Source organism: Ursus americanus, chromosome 14, assembly GCF_024610735.1.
Source record: "Ursus americanus isolate L20-20 chromosome 14, mUrsAme1.1.p, whole genome shotgun sequence".
In the NCBI taxonomy this organism is placed as follows: Eukaryota; Metazoa; Chordata; class Mammalia; order Carnivora; family Ursidae; genus Ursus; species Ursus americanus.
In genome coordinates this window covers 36,063,106-36,077,485 of record NC_142140.1, presented here as the reverse complement: position 1 = coordinate 36,077,485, position 14,380 = coordinate 36,063,106, and positions in this window count along the sequence as shown.

The following is a 14,380-nucleotide window of genomic DNA, read 5'->3' as shown; positions in this document are numbered from 1 at the left end:
AAGGGGCTCTGTTGGAGGACAGAAGGTGACACAGACATCCTGCTGCCAGCATCGGGTGTCAGCAAAAGGCCACAGCAACCTGAAAGCGGAGCCACATACAGGAGGCTGAGCCATCCCCAGCACCCACACAGCGCCTGGGGAGAAGGGCACCCTTAGGGCTGTGCAAGTCCCCATAGAGGTCCCCACAGCTGGCTCCCCAGGGACCTCCAGGAGCACCAGAAGGGGGTTGAGGGGCAATTGGGGTGCTGAGGGATAACGTACAGCCTAGCACTATTATTGAGGGTAGTAGCTTTTGGTCACTGTGACAGTGCTGATGGATCGTAATGGCTGCCTGGAGCCGAATGCTGACCACAGAATTCTGAGCTGCATTTCAGAAGGAAATGCCAGGAGCCATCAGCAATGCTGGGCAGAGGTGCTTGGAATGGGAGCCTGGCCGTGTGGGGCCATGCATTTCCCACCTCTGCTGGGTACTGCAGGAGCCCGGCCAGGCACGAGGAGCTGAAGTTGCCAGAACCACATGACAAACACACTGAGCTCCCTCGCAGTCTGTCACTCCGATCTTGCCTGCCCTGGGGCGTGCAGGCAGCATCACCGCAGCACCCTCGTGGACCCCTGTAAAGCCTGTGCGCCTTGGCTAAGGCACAGGGCAGAGCCAAGGTCCAGCTCCTCCGGCTGCTCAGCCCATGGCACCCAGCCGGACCTTCCAGCACAAAGGCCCCCACGATGCTCCTGCCCTTAGACTTTGCACTCCGCCCTGGGAGATGATCCTAAGGGAAACCTGGCTGCAAACAGGCCTGGCGGCAGAGGGCAGGGGTCGGCGGGGACCCGAGTGGATGTTTTCCCAGATCAGTGAAGACTGAACCTCCTGAGCAATGGGCTCGCTCATTTACTCAAAGTATATTGACTTGGGGACGGAAATTGGCAGCATCTGTGGGGAAATGTAGCTCCTTAGTGGCCCCAACGGCTGGACAGGACAGAGTCGCCTCAAGTAGTTATTCTGCATGCAGATCCCCTGGGTACCTCTCACCTTCTGAAGCAGAGGCTCTGGGGTGGGGCCTGCAGTTCTAAGACTCCCAGGCAATGCTGTTTGCGGGTTCTAAGAACTCTCCAGAGGAAAACATGGGGAAGACCATTAGAACTTGGGTTCGGGAGCTGGACAGACCTGGGGTCCATGCCTTGCTGGATGCCTGCCAACCTCCCCCCCGCCCCGCCCCGGGCTGAGTGTGCTACAGCTGGCAAAACATCGAAAGTTCAGCGGGGTGGGGGGGTGTGATCTGGAGTAGAGAGCAGCAGGTACAGCGTGATCCTACTTCTGTCAAAGATAAGGGAAAAGCATGTGTGTGTGCACGCGTGTGTGGGTACGTGCATGCCCCGGACGTGTGCGTTTGTAAGTTGGCGTGGGTGAAGCAAAGAGGCTGTAAGGACAGACCCCCTCGGGGGATTTTGGAGCGTGGGACTGAGGAGGACTCTCGATTTCTACTTTACAGATTTTTGTTGGAATTTAGTGCCAGTGAACATGGTCGACTCTTACAAACCAAAAAAAGCAAAACAAAATTCCATCTTGAAAAAAGTACCGTCGAGGTGGGGGGATGCATTTTTAGGACGGTGCTTTTTCTCCTGATTTCCCATGATTACGTAAAGCTGCTCCCGTGTTTCATAAGCCAGGCTGCTGCGCTGGGATGTTTCTGGGCTGGGAGTGAACCCCCAGGCGGTGGGTGCTCACCCTCCTGTCCCAGCTTTGCTCTCTGCATGACGTTCACCCTCAGGTGCCCCTGCACATCCGCTGAGCGGGCACCGATGAGGCGTGAACGGCCGCGAGCAGTTGCGTTCCTGAGTGACAGCGCTGGGCATCGCTTTGGCAGGGCCAGGCCTGCGTGTGTGCTCCTGGGGCACGCCTAGGCTGGGCGTGGAGGGCCACAAGCCAGCCCTGGGCTTGCAGTGGAGCCGGGGTCCCAGTCTGGGTCCTCAGGACACTTTCCTTGACCGCTATCCAGGGCTGTGGCCTGCAGGGGCAGGGGATAATCCTGTGTGAGTGTGTGTCCAGCCTTCCGCCCCCCCACCCCCAGGTCAAGTAGAGGGCCCACTTGTGGACACTCTCTACAGGCTTGTAAATTTTTTTAAAAAAAGGTTTTATCTATTCATTTGAGATAGAGAACGAAAGAGAGTGATAGAGAGAGAGAGAGCACGAGTGGTGGGGGAGCAGAGGGAGAGGGAGAAGGAGACTCCCCACTGAGCAGGGAGCCTGACTCTGGGGCTGCATCCCAGGACCCCGAGATCTTGACCTGAGCTGAAGGCAGATGCTCAACTGACTGAGCCATCCAGGCACCCCTATGGGCTTGTATTAATTTTGAATAAATCCATCTCTTCTTTCAATGCCCCAAATTTCCTTCTTGGAGGCATTTTTGGGAAAATCCGTCTTTCAATAATGTTGCCCGCAGGAAGGCTCAACTCACTCATGAAAATTCTGAGGGTTTTTTTAGTTGACTTTTGTTTTTGCTTTTGCTTTTAAAAATGGTTTTTCCCCCCCTAAATATAAAAGTAAAACATGCTTTTGGTAAAAAAACCTAGAAGGTATAGAAAATTTAAAAGTAAACTAAAATCGTGCATAATCCCACCCAAAGAGGACCACTGTTAGAGTGGTTTGTTCATTTGACAAATACTGATTTATTAGGATTGTTATGAAGAAAATAAAACAGGGTCAAGGGTCAAGGTCTGGAGAGGGGCTGGAGAATAGGAGCAGCGCACATCTGGACCTCAGGTATCAGGTGAGGCTGAAAACAGGTAGAGTCGTGGCTCATCATGTGTTTGCTCTTGTGGGTTCTTCTTTTTAATTATTTTTAACACATTGTCAGGATTATATACAATTTGCCATTTTTCTCCTGTATTTTCCTACTAGCATTCTAAAATATTTCCAAGACATCATTTTTACTAGCTGGTATCGTCCTATCGTACAGCTGCATCCCCACTTAGGCTTACTAGCCATCCCTTAGTGATGGGTGTTTGGAGGGCGTCCATTTTTCACCATTGTATATTACCCCGCAGGGAACATTTTGGTACCTAACATTTGCCATCCTGGAAGGTTGTCTCCAGATCCAGAACCAGAGTTCTTTTTTTTTTTTTTTTTAAGATTTTATTTATTTGACAGAGAGAGACACAGTGAGAGAGGGAACACAAGCAGGGGGAGTGGGAGAGGGAGAAGCAGGCTTCCCACTGAGCAGGGAGCCCAATGCAGGGCTCCATTCCAGGACCCTGGGGTCATGACCTGAGCCGAAGGCAGACGCTTAACGACTGAGCCACCCAGGCTCCCCCAGAACCAGAGTTCTAGAAGGGAAAGTACTAGGTCAGAGGGTGGCAGCCCTTCTAGAGCTCTTGATACACATTTGGCAAAAAGCTCTCTAGGAAGTGGTTCTGTGACTCAGTCACCTTTGTCTCTCACTGGAGAGGTCCCAGGGTACACTCAGGGGAGAAAGTGGAGGAGGGAATTGGAGACCTGCATGGCCTTGGGAGGATCCCTGCCTTTCTCGGGGCCCTGGTTTCCAAATATCTAGAAAATGGGCTCATTCTTGCAACACAGAGTTTGAGTTCTCTCTTTGCACCAGGCTCTGAGAGCTGGGTCAGAGCCCTATGGGGCTACTCTCTGCCTGGAGGAGGCCAGTTCGACTGAGTTGAGCGGGGTTGGACGGCTGCCGTCATTTTCATGGGCTTGTGAGCTCCTCCTGGCAGTGTTGGGCTGGCTGTGAGAGGTGTTGGACCCTCATGGCCCAGACGCCAAGGAAGATCGATGAGAAGAGAGGATTCTGAATTGAGTTTTGCAGATGGCTTTCTCCAGGATATCTGCAGAGCCTGGGGTCCTGGGCACTGGGCAAGAGTATCACGGGAAGGAGGGACCCGTGGGGGAGGGAACCTGGAGAAAGCAGGTAATGCACCAGCTCCTTGGCTTTGCTGGAAGGCAGCTTACCCAGGCACATGTGGCTCCTTCCTTTCTCATGTATGTAATGCTTCTTTTTAAAAATCTTAGCTTCCCTGAGATAGAGTTAACAAATCACAAAATTCGCCCTTTTAAAGTGTACAATTTTGTGATTTTTGGAATTGTGCAATCACAGAATTCTAGAATTGTGCAATCATTACCACCATCTAGTTTTAGACATTTTTATCACTGCGAATAGAAACCCATACCTATTAGTCGTCACTCCCTATGTTCCCCTCCAGGCCAGGCCAGGGCTAGCTCTAAGCTACTTTCTGTACCCGTGAACTGGCCACTTCTGGACATTTCAGATAGATGGAATCATACAATATGTAGTTTTGGGGGCCTCACTCCTCTCACTTAATGTGATCAAGGCTCATCCGTGTTATTGTCCGTAGTGGTGCTTTACTCCCGTTTTATCGAGGAGTCATTTTCCAGTGTGGGGTCCACCACATTGGGTTCATCCATTTATGGGTTGATGGACATTTGGGGGTTGCTTCCACATTTTTGGCTGTTATGAATAATGCTGTTTTGAATGGTGATGTAAAAATGTCTGTGGATATGGGTTTTCAGTTCTCTTGGGTTTACACCTAGGAGTGGATTATATAGCCATTCCGTGCTTACCTGTGTTAAAACACAACATTCACCTGAGTAAATCTGAAGATCTAATTGGCTTTATTCAACCAGTCAGGAGGTGGGCAGCATCCCACCTAGCAAGTAAAAACAGCAGAAAGCTTTTATGGGCAGATGGGGACAGAGACAAGGAAGTCGTAAACAAAACAAAGGATTATTTCAGGCAAGGTCACCATCGTGGGTGGAAGGGTCAAGGCACTACCTCACTAATGCTGGTCAGGAAATTCCAGACTGATCGGTTTAAAATTCCACTCCTGAGAGAGGCTGACTCTGCAATTAAGTTAGGTGTTAAGTCTTGGTTTGCTTATATGGGGTTTAGCACAAAGGACTCCTTTTTGAGTCTATTGTGTCTTTTTAAAAAAACTGTTTGAGGAACCACCAGACTGTTTTCCAAAGTGGTTACACCATTGTGTGGTGGATGAGGGGGGATGAGGGTTCCAATTTCCCCATATCCTTGTCAACATTTGTTATCCTCTTTTTTATTTTAACCATCTGGTAGATGCCAAGTGGTATCTTGTGGTAGTTTAGTCATTTATTGCTTTAAAAAAAATTATGTAAGTAACACATTTCTGTATAGGAAATTAGAAAATTTAACAAAAATACGGTGATTGTTTTATGTGTCCATTTGGCTAGGCTACAGTCTCCCAGTAACCTACATATTGCTGGGAAGGTGTTTTACAGATGTGATTGAAGTCTGTGATCAGTTGACTCTCAGTAAAGGAGATTATTCTAGATATAACCTGGGGTGGATCTGATGTAGTCAGTTGAAAGGCTGAAGAAAAAAAGTGGGGCACTGGCTGGCTCAGTCAGTAGAGCATAAGACTCTTGATCTCAGGATTGAGTTCAAGCCCCACGATGGGAGTAGAGATTAATAAAAATAAAATCTTAAGGGGTGCCTGGGTGACTCAGTTAGTTAAATGTCCCATTTTCATTTCAGCTCAGGTCATGGTCTCAGGGCTGTGAGATTGAGCCCCATGTCAGGCTCCACGCTGAGCATGGAGCCCGTTTAAGATTCTCTCTCTCTCTCTGCCCCTCCCCTGCCCCACGCACACACATGGGCATGCTCTCTCTCTCTCTCTAAAAAAAATAAAATAAAATAAAATAAATAAAATCTTAAAAAAAAAAAGTGATTGCACTGTAGCAGCCATGCCTCCGGTGCCTGAGAGCCCAGTCGCCCTTCCCAACACCTCCCCTGCATGTTTCCTACCTGCCTAGCCAGCACCCACAATGGATAAGCCAGTCCCCACAATGGATAAGGGCTTTGCAACAAAGCCCTTAATACAGATCTCCTTCGAGTTCTGCTTCTCTGGACCCTGACTGATACCCACACAAAAGGAAATCTCAATCCGCCATAATCCCACGATCAACATTTTCTGTGTATTTCCTTCCAGTCTTCCCCCACCCACCTCTTTTCTACCCATGAACATAAATATTTAAAATAAGGTCTTGGGCTGCCTGGCTGGCTCAGTCGGCGGAGCACACGACTCTTGATCTTGGGGTCTTTGAGTTCGAGCCCCACGTTGGGCTTAGAGATTACTCCATAAAAAAAAAAAAAAAAACATTTAAAAAAGAATTAAATAAGGTCTCAAACCCTTTATACATTTTGCTTTTGTTTTCATCACTGTGCATCTTAAATCGTCCCCCCTCCAGAGTATGTATACTTTTCTCCCCCAGGATGATCACTGGTGTGGAAGAAGGTTGGCTGCTGTCCCCTTTGGGTGGACACTCACATTGCTCCTGGGTTTACGCTGCTACAGGATCCTGGTGCTTTGGCTTCTGGCAGAGAGGCCTTTTTTCAGGCTCTGCCACTACAGACGGGATCCTGTTCTCCTCGGCCAATCCCAGGACCCAGCTGGGGAGGGTGACCCTCGGCGTCACCCCAGAAGGCCTGGGGCTGAAGAGACCTGGCACTAATGAAAGGTGAGCACCGGTGTGGAGCCTGGCCAAGTGCCGCCAGGCCTGCTTTCCTTGTGCACAAAGAAAAGGTGCCTAGTCATTGCAGCTTGTGGTTTGAGCTGCAGAGCATGGGCGCCTCCCTGGGTGGGGAGCAGGGAGCCGCCTCAACAGCCCTTGTCAGCTCCTTCCCAGGGGCGCCGCGCCAGGCCGGGCTCGGGCAGCGCTGTTGACACTCAGGGCACGTTTAGGGCAGTTGGGCCCCGCCTTGCATGGTCTGCAGGACGGAGTGGGGAGAACCTTGTCTTTTTCTCTGCCAGCTCCTGGTTTCCCGGAGCAAGCCAGGCTGGTGGAGGTGGCTAGATTGTTCCCGTGGATATTCAAGATGAATGCTTTTGTTTAATTGTGGAGAGATTAAGTGGATTTTCTCCTGGGCAGTTGAGGAACAGCTGAAGTGAAAGGTTACTTAGGGTGGGACTAAAGCTCTCCGGAGAAAGGCATGGAGAGCTATTGCCTTCCATTCTGAGCCACGGTTCCTCCTGGGAAACCCGACGCCCTTATCAGTGCCTCCCTTGGTGGGGGTGGCGGTGGGAGGATTCTTGAGGAGATAAAGTCCCAAGCCCCCCCGAACACAAAGGCTTTTACCATCTCTCTCCTCACCTCACCCCCAGATTTAGCAATGGCACCCAGTTGGCTGCCCTGTTCTGGTGACGAAGGCCTGTGCTCCCGTGCAAAACACAAGTGCTGCTGCAGCCGGTCACCCGGTCGGGCCAGGGAGGTGTTGCTGCTGCCCCTGGTCCTCAATTCACTCACCAATTCATTCCTTCATTCCGTCTACCCAGGCCTACATGGAGGTGCTGTGCAAGATGCTCGGGGAAGGAAGGTGATGCTGTCTCTGTTCTTGGCTCTGAGGATGTCGCAAGTCAGCAGGGGCCGCCTGTGCACCTTGCCCTGGCTTGTGATCTGGACAAAGTTGCCTGCTGAGGCTGAAATCAAGGAAGGCTCCAAGGAAGAGGTGACCATGGAGAGCAAGTTTTGAAATAGCAGCATTCCCTGCAACAAAACTGTACCTGGGTCGAGCTGGTGTGGGTGAGGGGGATTGAGACCATTTTGTTAAAAAACTAAATTCAGCGGAATCAATTTGGCGATCTAATTGGTTTTATTCAGTGAGTCAGGAATCAGGCAGCTTCCCATCTAGCAAGTCCTAAGGAGCTCTAAAGAGCTGTACAAAGTGGAAGGCTTTGGTAGGCAGAAGGGGGCAGGGACAAGGAAGTCACAAACAAAAGCAAGAATTATTTCAGGAGAGGTACTTTCCTTTGCAGGAAGGGGAAGGCTAGGGGTCTGTCATTACGGTGACCTCACTAATGCTGGTCAGGAAATTCCAGGCTGCTTTAAAATGCCACTCCTGGGAGAGGCTGGACCTGCAGTTAGGTTAGGTGAGAAGTTTTGGTTTGCTCATGTGAAGCTTTGTACAAATTACTCCACCTGGGGCCTGTGCTTTCTTTTCTTTAACAATTCCCTCTTTTTGCCCCGTATCTCAGCCTGAGAGAGATGGGACCCAACGTACGGCATTAAAGCTGCTCTCTGCTCGTGCTCTGCAGTTTCGACAGCACTTACTGATCCTCTGGGTGACGTTCGTAGGTCATGATATGTTTATTTGTCTGCTGGTATTCACAGGTTACAACTTCAGGCTCACAGTTTTTTAGTCCATTATTCCCTTTATTCCTTTTTTGACATTCCAGTGTTAGGGGAGGTCATTGGCTTGGTGGTTTGCAGCTGCAGACATGCATGTAGAGCTTTTGAGAGAATACAGTGTGCCAGGGAGACGACTGCGACCATCAGAAACAGATAATGCCCCATGTCTGGAGTGGACTTAGGAGCCAAGACCCAAACCAGTCAAAATGAGTCAGCTCCCTTGAAGGGAGCTTTTTAAAACTGAGCGGCTTGCTAAGTGATCTAATGTGACTGAGTTTCAATGTCCCCACAAGTGTGAATCCACATGCAGCAGGTGGTGCTGGCCCCAGTGTAGACACCTCCTTGCTCGGCTGCAAGGCAATGAAGGGCTCTCCTGTAATCCAGAACAACTTTGGCCAGAGTGTCTAAGGATTTCTGTTGGCCAGCTACTGCTTTAGCAGCCAATTCTGAAATATTTTCAAGAATTAAGGGGAGCTTCCTGACGATAGTCTCATTTACAATGACTCCTACCTAGGGATGCAGGGTTCAGCAAAAGCTGAATCATGAATGCCTCCTCGGCAATTCCCATTTGACTCTGTGGGTCAGGACTGGAAAGGTGATGGCCATGGAGCCCAGTATGATTTTCAGGGTCAGTAGACTACATGGGTGATTTTATTTTGGTTACCCTCGCCTTGCATAGAGCCTGAACACAATGCTCCCCGAGTTTGGGGTGGTTAACCAGAGATAGGGAAACAGACCAGGGGGTCTCTAACATCATGGACGGATCAGAATTTTTGACGACAAATCTAGCAGTCTGAAAGGTGCCCCCCCCCCCTTAGCCATGACCTGGAGGATACAGGGTTCATACAGGACCACATGTCAGGTGGAGCCTCCTTTAGCTGTGAGAAGTGTGCCTGAGGGGGGCGCCTGGCTGGCTTAGTCATGGAGGGTGTAACTGTTGATCTCAGGGTTGTGAGCTTGAGCCCCACATTGGGTATAAAGATTACTTAAAAAAAATTTTTTTTTAATCTTTAAAATAATAATAAAAAAAAAGTCCGTGAAGTTTGGCTACCATCTGGGGGGTGAGGAGGACCCAACAGAGTCTCTTCTAAGGAGCTCTAAGGGCGGTCTTTGTTTTTAGTCATTTCAAATTCGAAGGATGGGAGAAAACTGGAAACATTAGTTTGGTGACGTGGAACCAGATAGAAGAAACTAGAAGCATTCAGGACTCAGTCCAATTACAGGCATGTCATAACAACTGTAACCATGCCCACCAGTTCAGCCAGTCTCATGTTATTAACTCTTGTTCTGCTTGGATCCAGGGTTCCCATCCCTTCTGGAAATTCTTACCAGTTCAGTTTTATGATCTTCAAGTTACCAGAAACCTGTATTCTAAGAGCATGTTTCACGAGTCTCCCTGAAGATGGAGCACTTTTGCAGGAACACTTTAGTAAAAGCATCAGAGTAAACGATAAAGACTTAAAAATGTCTGCTGTTGAAGATCTGATGAGAATTCATTATCACAGAGTTGAAAAGGAAATTTCTGCAACATACGATATTTTAAAATAACTGAAACTATGATAATCACACCACGCTAGGATATATCAGACTTGAGGAATTTCATGCAATGCTTTTTGGAACACTTGCAACATATACTGATACAAATATAACATCTGAACCTTAGTAAACTTAGGTAGAAAAGAAGTATTATATCTAATGCTGGTAACTCTAAAGACATGCCGGTTTTAATGAAACCAATGAACTTAAACTAGCTTTTTTTTTTTTTAAGATTTTATTTATTTATTCGATAGAGATAGAGACAGCCAGCGAGAGAGGGAACACAAGCAGGGGGAGTGGGAGACGAAGAAGCAGGCTCATAGCGGAGGAGCCTGATGTGGGGCTCGATCCCATAACGCCGGGATCACGCCCTAAGCCAAAGGCAGACGCTTAACTGCTGTGCCACCCAGGCGCCCCTTAAACTAGCTTTAATAGCAAATACTTTCCCAGATCATGTGAACCAGAAATTCATTTGGATTAAGTTTCTCTTATATTTCTTTTTAAAATTTAAAAAAAAAACAAAGCCCCCCCCTTTTTTTTTGAGAGGGAGAGAGAGAGAACATGCAGGGTGGGGGTAGAGGGAGAGAGAGAATCTTAAGCAGTCTCCACGACCAGCACAGAGCCCCACATGGGGCTCGATTTCATGACCCTGAAATCATGACCTGAGCTGAAATCAAGAGTCAGACCTTTAACCAACTGAGCCACGCAGGTGCCTCTCTCTTATGTTTCTGAGAGTTTAATTTACATAAACCCTTAATTTTCAATTAAATAGAGCTCTTTTACAAATTAATTATGCCAATACTATCTGGAGGTATAAAATTCCACACATCTCCAACACATTTGTGTTAGACACACGTGAACATAGATGGAGAAGACCAAGTAGGACACTTACATCTCGAAGGCACAGGGACAAGACTTTTGGGATAAACAGGTGTGGATTGGTGGGCTCTGAATGGCTTCCAGAGCCATACCTCTGGTCCTGTAAATACTGGATTGTGTTACTGTCCTTGTGGTATCACAGGACCGACACACCCACCCACCTACATTGGGATGTTTATATTCCCCCTCAGCTACATTTAGCTTAGGGGAGAAGGCATACTTCAACTAGTTCTTATCAGACTCTATCAGCCCCCATCTAGCTAACCTCTGGCCACTGAGCTACTTCAAAATTCTTTTAAGTATCTTGTCAGTGTTTGGACGGGACAAGCGGTGAGAGGGAGAAACTTAGCAGGTCTGACTCCACGTTCTTCTATTCCCCTTGCTGCTGGGACCTATAGTTTAGAAACCTCTGCTTAGTCCCCCACACAGGCATGTTAATCATCAAAGGAATTTTGCTTACAGCTGAGATTTGCAAAAAGTGCTTTTTACCAGAAATCAGCCTCATTCCAGGAAATAAGGAAGTTAAATACAGAAATGACTATATTATGTTTAATATTTACAAGAGTGACACGACCAGATTCCTGTACACAAAGATCAAATGAACAGGCATGGAGAAGTTACAGGACCTTCCTTGGGTGTCTACAGACATCATTCACCTTTGACTCCAGCGCACTCCTGCTCCCTTCTTTTGCTAACACAAAAGCTCAAAGTTCACACCCAGGGGAGATGGTCTTTGGGACAGTAGTCTGCCATCTCCAAAGATCAGTAACCAGTGGCCTGTATCTGAAAAGGAAAGGACAACATGACTCTGGCCCTTAAGTTGGCCTTTGACTAAGGGGTGAAAGATGTCTGAGAGCATCACCTGTGGCATCAGGTGGTCTAATTTCAGAAGACAACTGTTGAATAGACCCTTCAGAGTGGAAAGGCCGTTCAGACGGAGGATAACTACACTGACCACTCGAAGGAGGACAGAGGGGAGCGTAGGAATTAATGTCACCTTGAACCAGCTGACCCCAACAACGGGGGCCAACGGTCTGGGAGTTGCGCATGGATGGGGAACCGTGTGCGACACTAATGGTTCCCGTGCACATCTTTGGACAGAACCACGGGCTGGGGGTCTTCCACTCAGGGAGTTTAGGTCTGAAAGGCTAGGGGTTTTGGCTCCAGGCAGAACGGTCTGCAGTTCCAGCTGACCTGCCCTGTATTGGAAAGTCAGTTAGATCAAGCGCTCAATGCAAAAAGAGCAGAGCTCAGGACCGAGAGGAACTTACCCATGGCCCTCCCTTGGAAACCGCAAGAAAGACTGAGTACTCAAAACGGGGTTTGTGTTTGTGTTTCTCATCTCCAAATGCTGGTGTAAGTACATTCCAGATCCCACTGCTGCCACCAAATCTGTTAAAAAAAGAACCAGAATTCAATGGAGTACATTTGCAGACCTAATTGGCTTTACTCAATGAGTAATGAATGGGGAAGCATCCCATCTAGCAAGAAGGAGCTCTGAGGAGCTGTTCAAAGTGGAAGGCTTTTATAGGCAGAAACAAGCAGGGACAAGAAGGTCACAAACAAAACAAAGGATTATTTCAGGCAAGGTCACCTTCCTCTGGGGAAGGGCAGGGGTCTCTCCTGAAGATTACTTTACTAGTCTTGATCAGGAAATTCCAGACTGATTGGTTTAAAATTCGCCTCTTGGGAGAGGCTGAATCTGCAAGTAGGTTAGGTACTAAGTCCTGGTTTGCTGACTGGGGCTTAGTAACTCCATTTTGGGCTTCTTTTCTTTCTTTTTTCTTTTCTTTTCTTTTCTTTTCTTTTCTTTTCTTTTCTTTTCTTTTCTCTTCTCTTCTCTTCTCTTCTCCTTTCCTTCTTTCCTTCTCTCTGTCTCTTTTCCTTCCTTCCTTCCTTCCTTCCTTCCTTCCTTCCTTCCTTCCTCACAATAAACCCATTTCAAATTCTAAAACACTTAACTGGAAAGCAGCAATGGCTGTGAAGGGGAGAAGCAGGATGGGTCTACACCCACCTCCTGCCATGGGCCTCAGTTTCCCTGCTCAGGCACTGTCCCAAGATGCCCCTGAGCTTCCCCTGTCCCCTTCGGGGCCTAGGGCTGAGAAGGCCCTGTGAGAGCCACATCTGTGAGGGTAATTGGCAATAATCACCATAGGTGAAGCAGTCCTTTAACCGATTAATGGCCCCACCAGAGGGAGCAATGCTACTGTCATTTTCAAAATGCCCTTCAAAATGCTCCAGGAACCTACAGGCTCTCCCCACAAACCTCAAACCCAGAGGGAGGGGGCATGAACGAGCCCAGGTCAGCTCTTGCTTCTCCGGCCCTCTATCTGGGTGAACTTGGGCGGATTCCCTGAGGCACATTACTCAAATCACCGGGTCCGTCATTCTGACAAATGAGGTAACAACCTGTATCTCCCAGGTGGTCCTGAGGGTACAGTGCACTTTATCCCACAGAGCAGGACACGCACCTCTACCACGGGCCGTGCTGGCGGCACAGGGAGACTCGGGCAGTCCCGGCTCCCGGGGAGCTGGGCGCGGGTGTGCGTGCCGACGCTCGCGTGCGCACACGTGGTGTCAAGCATGGCGCCCGGGATCCGGAAGCAATGCCCCCCCCCCGCCCCCAAGGGCCAGATGAGGACTGAGAGGCGAGTAGTGTCTGTGTCTCTCCTCCCACCTCTCCGTCGCGCTTCCCTGGCCCCGTCCCTGACACAGCCTGGGGAGATGCTGCGTGATCAAGAGAGCACTTGCCATCGCGCCGGGCCGTCATTTAGGGACTCCGGAGTCCTCGGCGCGCGGGGTGGGGGGTGCTAACAACTGACCTCGCTCTCTCGGGCTGGAACGGAAGGGGCTCTCCGCTTTCCTTCTGGGCAGAAGCACAGTGAGTCAGGGCACTGCGGGTGATGGAGGGCTGGCGGAGGCTGGCTCCCGGGCGCGCCGGGCCCTGCATGGGCCCTCTGCGGGAGAGCAGCCTTCTTTCAGAGCGAGGTGGGGGGAGAGGCGTCGGAGGCAAGCCGGGGCCTCTCTACAGATTTTGAGAATTTGCGTCGTTGTCCCCAGACATTTACATATTTAGTAGGGAGCATTTCATTGCAAATTTAGATTTCTCCTTTATATCACAATTAGGATATTTAAAAAAAATGTGTGTGCAGGCGGAGGTTACGTTCTCCGTGAATTCCAGGTCGGGATAGGCAAGGAGGAGTTACAAAGTATTTGTTGAAAAAGGGGGCGAGGTGCCTGCTGGGGTGGAGCCCCTGGTGCGGGCACACATTAGAGGGGGGCGACTGTCCGCACTCCATTCATCGGTAGCCTCCCCGTCCCCATCCAGGGGGCCCGCTGCCGGGTGGGGGTCCGGCCTCAGCCTGGAGGTCTCCCAGGAGAGTCAGGGTCAGCAGGTCGGGGAGGCTGTCAGCCCGCTCCATGCAGGGGGAGAGCCCAGCCTGTGAGAGGTCTGGGCGGGGGCCGTCTCTGGGGCAGGGACACCTCAGAGACACGAAGACAGCGCGGGGCTTGGCTGTCAAGATGGGGCCGGGTACAGGTTCTGTTTCCGACACTCCGCGGCTTCGCAGCGCAGGGGGTGCTTTGGCAGCCCCAGCAGCGCCCGACTCCTTGTTCGGGAGTGGCAGAGACCGGGTGGGAAACCGTTCCTGCCTCCTGCGCCTGCCTCCTGGGGCCTGTTTCGGAGCCATGGACGGACTGACGTCAGTGTCACCACACCCCCTGCCCGGGTGACAGGGAGTGTACCGGAGTCACCGCTCCGGGGCTGTGGGGGGCTCACGT